Source organism: Tachypleus tridentatus, chromosome 10, assembly GCF_004210375.1.
Source record: "Tachypleus tridentatus isolate NWPU-2018 chromosome 10, ASM421037v1, whole genome shotgun sequence".
Classification (NCBI taxonomy): domain Eukaryota; kingdom Metazoa; phylum Arthropoda; class Merostomata; order Xiphosura; family Limulidae; genus Tachypleus; species Tachypleus tridentatus.
The window spans coordinates 160,941,495-160,947,588 of NC_134834.1; positions in this window are offsets into that span (position 1 = coordinate 160,941,495).

The following is a 6,094-nucleotide window of genomic DNA, read 5'->3' on the forward strand; positions in this document are numbered from 1 at the left end:
ACAAACTACTTCAGTAAGGTAGAACTAAGGAATGACAAACTACTCCAGTAAGGTAGAACTAAGGAATGACAAACTACTCCAGTAAGGTAGAACTAAGGAATGACAAACTACTCCAGTAAGGTAGAACTAAGGAATGACAAACTACTCCAGTAAGGTAGAACTAAGGAATGACAAACTACTCCAGTAAGGTAGAACTAAGGAATGACAAACTACTTCAGTAAGGTAGAACTAAGGAATGACAAACTACCTCAGTAAGGTAGAACTAAGGAATGACAAACTACTCCAGTAAGGTAGAACTAAGGAATGACAAACTACTCCAGTAAGGTAGAACTAAAGAATGACAAACTACTCCAGTAAGGTAGAACTAAGGAATGACAAACTACTCCAGTAAGGTAGAACTAAGGAATGACAAACTACTCCAGTAAGGTACAACTAAGGAATGACAAACTACTTCAGTAAGGTAGAATAACGAATGACAAGCTACTCCAGTAAGGTAGAACTAACGAATGACAAACTACTCCAGTAAGGTAGAACTAACGAATGACAAACTACTCCAGTAAGGTAGAACTAAGGAATGACAAACTACTCCAGTAAGGTAGAACTAAGGAATGACAAACTACTTCAGTAAGGTAGAACTAAGGAATGACAAACTGCTCCAGTAAGGTAGAACTAAGGAATGACAAACTACTCCAGTAATGTAGAACTAAGGAATGACAAACTACTCCAGTAAGGTAGAACTAAGGAATGACAAACTACTCCAGTAAGGTAGAACTAAGGAATGACAAACTACTCCAGTAAGGTAGAACTAAGGAATGACAAACTACTCCAATAAGGTAGAACTAAGGAATGACAAACTGCTCCAGTAAGGTAGAACTAACGAATGACAAACTACTTCAGTAATGTAGAACTAAGGAATGGCAAACTACTTCAGTCAGGTAGAACTAAGGAATGACAAACTACTTCAGTAAGGTAGAACTAAGGAATGACAAACTACTCCAGTAAGGTAGAACTAAGGAATGACAAACTACTCCAGTAAGGTAGAACTAACGAATGACAAACTACTCCAGTAAGGTAGAACTAAGGAATGACAAACTACTCCAGTAAGGTAGAACTAAGGAATGACAAACTACTCCAGTAAGGTAGAACTAAGGAATGACAAACTACTCCAGTAAGGTAGAACTAAGGAATGACAACTACTTCAGTAAGGTAGAACTAAAGAATGAGAAACTACTCCAGTAAGGTAGAACTAAAGAATGACAAACTACTCCAGTAAGGTAGAACTAAAGAATGACAAACTACTCCGGTAAGGTAGAAGTGAGGAATGAATGTTGACTAGTTTTAGCCACTTAGCAAAAGCACAAACTTGTAACCTGAAACTTTCATAAGTTATTCCTTACCGTTCCTGTTAAAATGTGAACAGAAACAAAGAAAAGTTTTCATATGAAAGAATTCGAAACAAACTGGAGGTTCATAACCAATGGTGACAAGTTACAGACAACTTGTTTAGTCGGAATCTCAAATGGCAAAGATAAAACCTAAAAACATAAGAACAGTGGAAGTGTCGGCCTCCTCCTAATGACAAGGTTGAGGAGAGTATTGTATGGCATGACACTCGACTCACGATTTGAGAGTCACCAGTTCGAGTACCGTTCCCGAATATGTCAGACATGAAGGCGTTATAATGTGATAGCCAAACCCACTATTCGTTGGTAAACAGTAGCTCAAGAATTGGTGGTGGATGGTGCCTTGACTAGCTGCTTTCTTTCTAGTACATCATTCCAAACTTATAGATGGTTGGTGCAGATAGCCTTCAAATAGCTTTGCACGAAATTCAAACAAATAAAGAAAACAAATATTTTCTAAAGAAACGACAGAAAAAGGATCAATAGGATAACATTTCAAAACAATTTAACATATTTATTAGCATTGTATGTATAAAATTACATCATTTAAGTGTTGAACTGTTTCAGGTATGTAACAGAAAACGAGAATGAGGATACAGTGTAATGTTGTGAATGAAAAACAAACACGTTTTTATGGAACTCGTTCTGATTTTGTGTAAAAACAACAAGTTCGCCAGTAATACTTGACATCCATTTTTTGTCAAACCTGAAAACAGAAATGGTACGACGAAGCATCGTACATATTCTGGAATAACCTAATTTTTTCAATGTTTTTATAATGTAGTTTTAAGAATACAAGTCTTTTATACCATCTAAGATTATTACCACAAAACGATTGCGATCTAGGATTATTACCATAAAATGATCACAGTCTAAAAATATTACCACAAAATGGTTACGAGTTAAGATTATTACCATAAAACCATCACGATCTAAAATTACTACCATTAAATGATCACAGTCTAAAAATATTACCACAAAATTGCTACGATTTAATATTATTACCACAAAACGATCACAACATAAATTTACTACCACAAAAAATAACTATATAATATTACAACAAAACGATCACGATCTGAGATTATTACCCTAAAACGATCACAACCTAAGAATATTATTCAACAAACGAAACGATCACAATCTAAAATTATTATCACAAAACGGTTTGACTGTAACATTATAACGCCCCCACAGCTGAAAGGGCAAGCATATTTGGTGTGACACGAATTTGAACCCGCACCCCTCACATTACGAGTCTAGCGCCCTAACCAACTGGATATGCCAGGCCATTTTATTGAATATAATTTAAGTAAAACACCCGCGATACAAAACAACCCTTTATGGATTCATAAATGTTTGGAGGATTGTTTATTTGCTTTGTTTTTTTCAGCAAATCCACATCGAGCTATCTGCTGTGTGCAATCCTGGACCTAACCCGGATTCTAGTGTTGTAAATCTTTAGACTTACTGCTATCTTACTGGGGGACAATTCGAAATGAATAATGACTCGGAATAATAAATCAAGCTTGGTATTACCAGAAGAATAAATTAACATTTGCTGTGGACATAAATGTTAAATCACCCAACGTTACTGTTAGAAAAATGACGCCAATTCGATAGTATCAGTTGTAATGGTACGTTTCGAACAAATGGCAGTAGTATGCCATTTTTGATAAACGATCATAAATAGCTATAGCATTCAGGTGAGTAGCGCCATCAGATTGAGAGCGTCAGTTATTCAAACTTCTCTTCTTATGTGATTATCTTCTATAATACTAACAATTAATGGAAAAAGACACAAAAACTTAACATTGGTAGGAGGTTGAAAAGAAAAATCTTATCATTTCGAATGAGTTCCAGCTATTTTCAGGGCGTCGTAATAAACTGTTGAAAATAAAATGTGTTTTTATCCTTTCCAAAATTGACAATGACTGAAACTTGCTGGAAAACCATGAATATATTTTCAAATATGCAGTTCGAGAAAGAGTTTGGTATTTCAATGTTGGTCCGGCATGGCCAGGTGGGTTAAGGCGTGCAACTCGTCATCTGGGGGTCGCGGGTTCGAATCACCGTCGCACCAAAAATGCTCGCCTTTTTAGCCGTGGGGGTGTCATAATGTTATGGTCAATCTCACTATTTGTTAGTAAAAGAGTAGCCCAAGAGTTGGCGGTGGGTGGTGATGACTAGCTGCCTTCCTTCTAGTCTTACACTGCTAAATTAGGGACGGCTAGCGCAGATAGCCCTCGTGTACTTAAGATAGCCCTTTGTTTCTTAAGAAGCATTATTTGACTGTGTCAGTTATTCTCCCTCTGTTCTAGTTATTTTAATGGCTGCTGAACTGTTTTGATATTTTCATGAAATCCATCTACTTCTCCTTTCTCCTGTTAGGAGATTTTGTATTCTTTCTTGCACTGTTTTTGAACCATTTTATTTTATGGATGGTGCTAGAATTGTTCAATTGAAATGGAAAGATGAGATCACTTGATGTTGTAAACATGTCATCTTTAAAATTGATGTCATTTGAACGTGAGACTTACTCTTGAAATTCAGACACTGACCACTGATGCAATTTTGAGCATTACCAACGTTACAAATACATAACGGCTCTTGTATATGTAATGTAGATTGTCAATAATTCGTACGCTACAGTGAGGAACGTTTGGACACATTGGAATGTCTGTAAGATGTTGAAAATAATGGAAAATCACCTATTAATACCCCAAAATGTTACACTTGGTTACTAAAAATATATTTTAGTGTCATATTTGTTAGCATTGAATGAGTAAATAAGATTCAACAACTTTTATTGCAAATGTCACCAGTATTTACTATTCACATGTTTCTCTTTAGATAAAGCTTTCTGACAGCAGAGCTATAACAGTAAGTTTAAATCAATATGAAATAGTATTATGTCAATTTACATTTAACAGCTAGGAGTTGCGGTCAGAATTTTCAACCTGAACAACACCTTATGTTGGGATAAACAGGCAACTGAGAAATATCTATGGTTTAGATGTAGCCGTCTTTGATATTGAACTATTACCAAAAAGAAAGCAGCCAGCCATTAGTATCCGTCGTTACCAGGGGCGTTGTCTTGCTCCTTGAATTAAGCATCGGTATTGACTATCACTTTTATAGTACACTCAGATCTCTAAGGGTAGAGCGTATTCATTAGCTTTATGTTTGGAATTTCGGACTTTCCGATATAAAGCTTGTAACACCAGCCACAAGGCTATGTTTCGTTCTGTACGTTTAATGATGAGAACAGAATTACATGTTACTCACTCAAATACTACGTTTTTAAGGATTCGAAACAATATAATGGGTAAAGCTTTCACCAGTAAGATTGAATTAACTTAAATGGAAAGCTCAGCAATCCATTATTATGTAAGATTGTTTCTTTGTTTGTTTTGAATTTCGCGCAAAGCTACTCAAGGGCTATCTGCGTTAGCCGTCCCTAATTTATTAGTGTAAGACTAGAGGGAAAGCAGCTTGTCATAACCACCCACCACCCACTTTTGGGCTATTCTTTTACCAACAAATAGTGGAATTGACCGTCACATTATAATGACCCCACGGCTGAAAAGGCGAGCATGTTTAATGTGACATGGATCGAACTCGCGACCCTCAGATTACGAGTCGAACACCTTAACCCACCTGGCCATACCGGGTCTTATAATGTAAGATGTCTAGCAGTACAAGATAGTTTCAACAATTCTCTTTAGCTCTTGTCTGTTTGTTTGGTTTTCGATTTTCACGCAAAGCTACATGAGGGCTATTTGCGCTAGACGTCCCTAATTTAGCAGTGTAAGATTAGAGGAAAGGCAGCTAGTCACCACAACCACCTCCAACTCTTGGGCTACTCTTTTACCAACGAATAGTGGGATTAACCGTCACATTGTAACACATCCACGGCTAAAATGGCGAGCATGTTTGGTGTAATGGGGATTTTAACCTGCGACCCTGTATTACAAATCGAGTGCCTTTGCCGGGCCAACTGTTGTATCCCAGACATTGATCAACAGATATTGTTTTCAATGTATTAACTAAAACATTATGTTTTTTGCAAACTAAATGACAGTAGAAATATTTTAGCAAAGATTTTATATACATGGATTTGTCCCTTTTTTGCATCTTTAGAAACTAAAAAAAAACAAATAATTTAATTGCATAAACAATTTTTTTTATTTCATTTAGTTTACTAAAGATGACAGCACCACTTTGTTAAAAGATAAAATACACATCTGAATATTATCGACTAGCTTTGTTTACTTTCTACTAAAATGATGTGTAGAAATTATGTGCCAAAGAAATTATTTACGAAATATCAGTTTTTACTTTTGAAACACTATTTAAATATTTAATAATCTTATATGTTTATAAATGTCGCACAAAGTGTTTGTTTAGGGAGCTCAAGTTGTAGATTTTTTTCGCCCCCTGGGGCAGTATTAAGCTAATAGCTGTATGTAAATACAAGTTGGTCAATTCACCATTAAAATATCTTTTACTCTATGCTGTCTAACTTTATGTTTTATTATTATACAGCATCTTTTATTTTTTATGATTTTGAAGCATAAAAATTGGAAAATAATTATATTGCAATTCGTTAGCAAGGGTTAGCTTTCGCAGTGATTTTTTACACTTTCATCGCTTTGATCGGTTATTATATACACTGTTCCGAAAGTGTA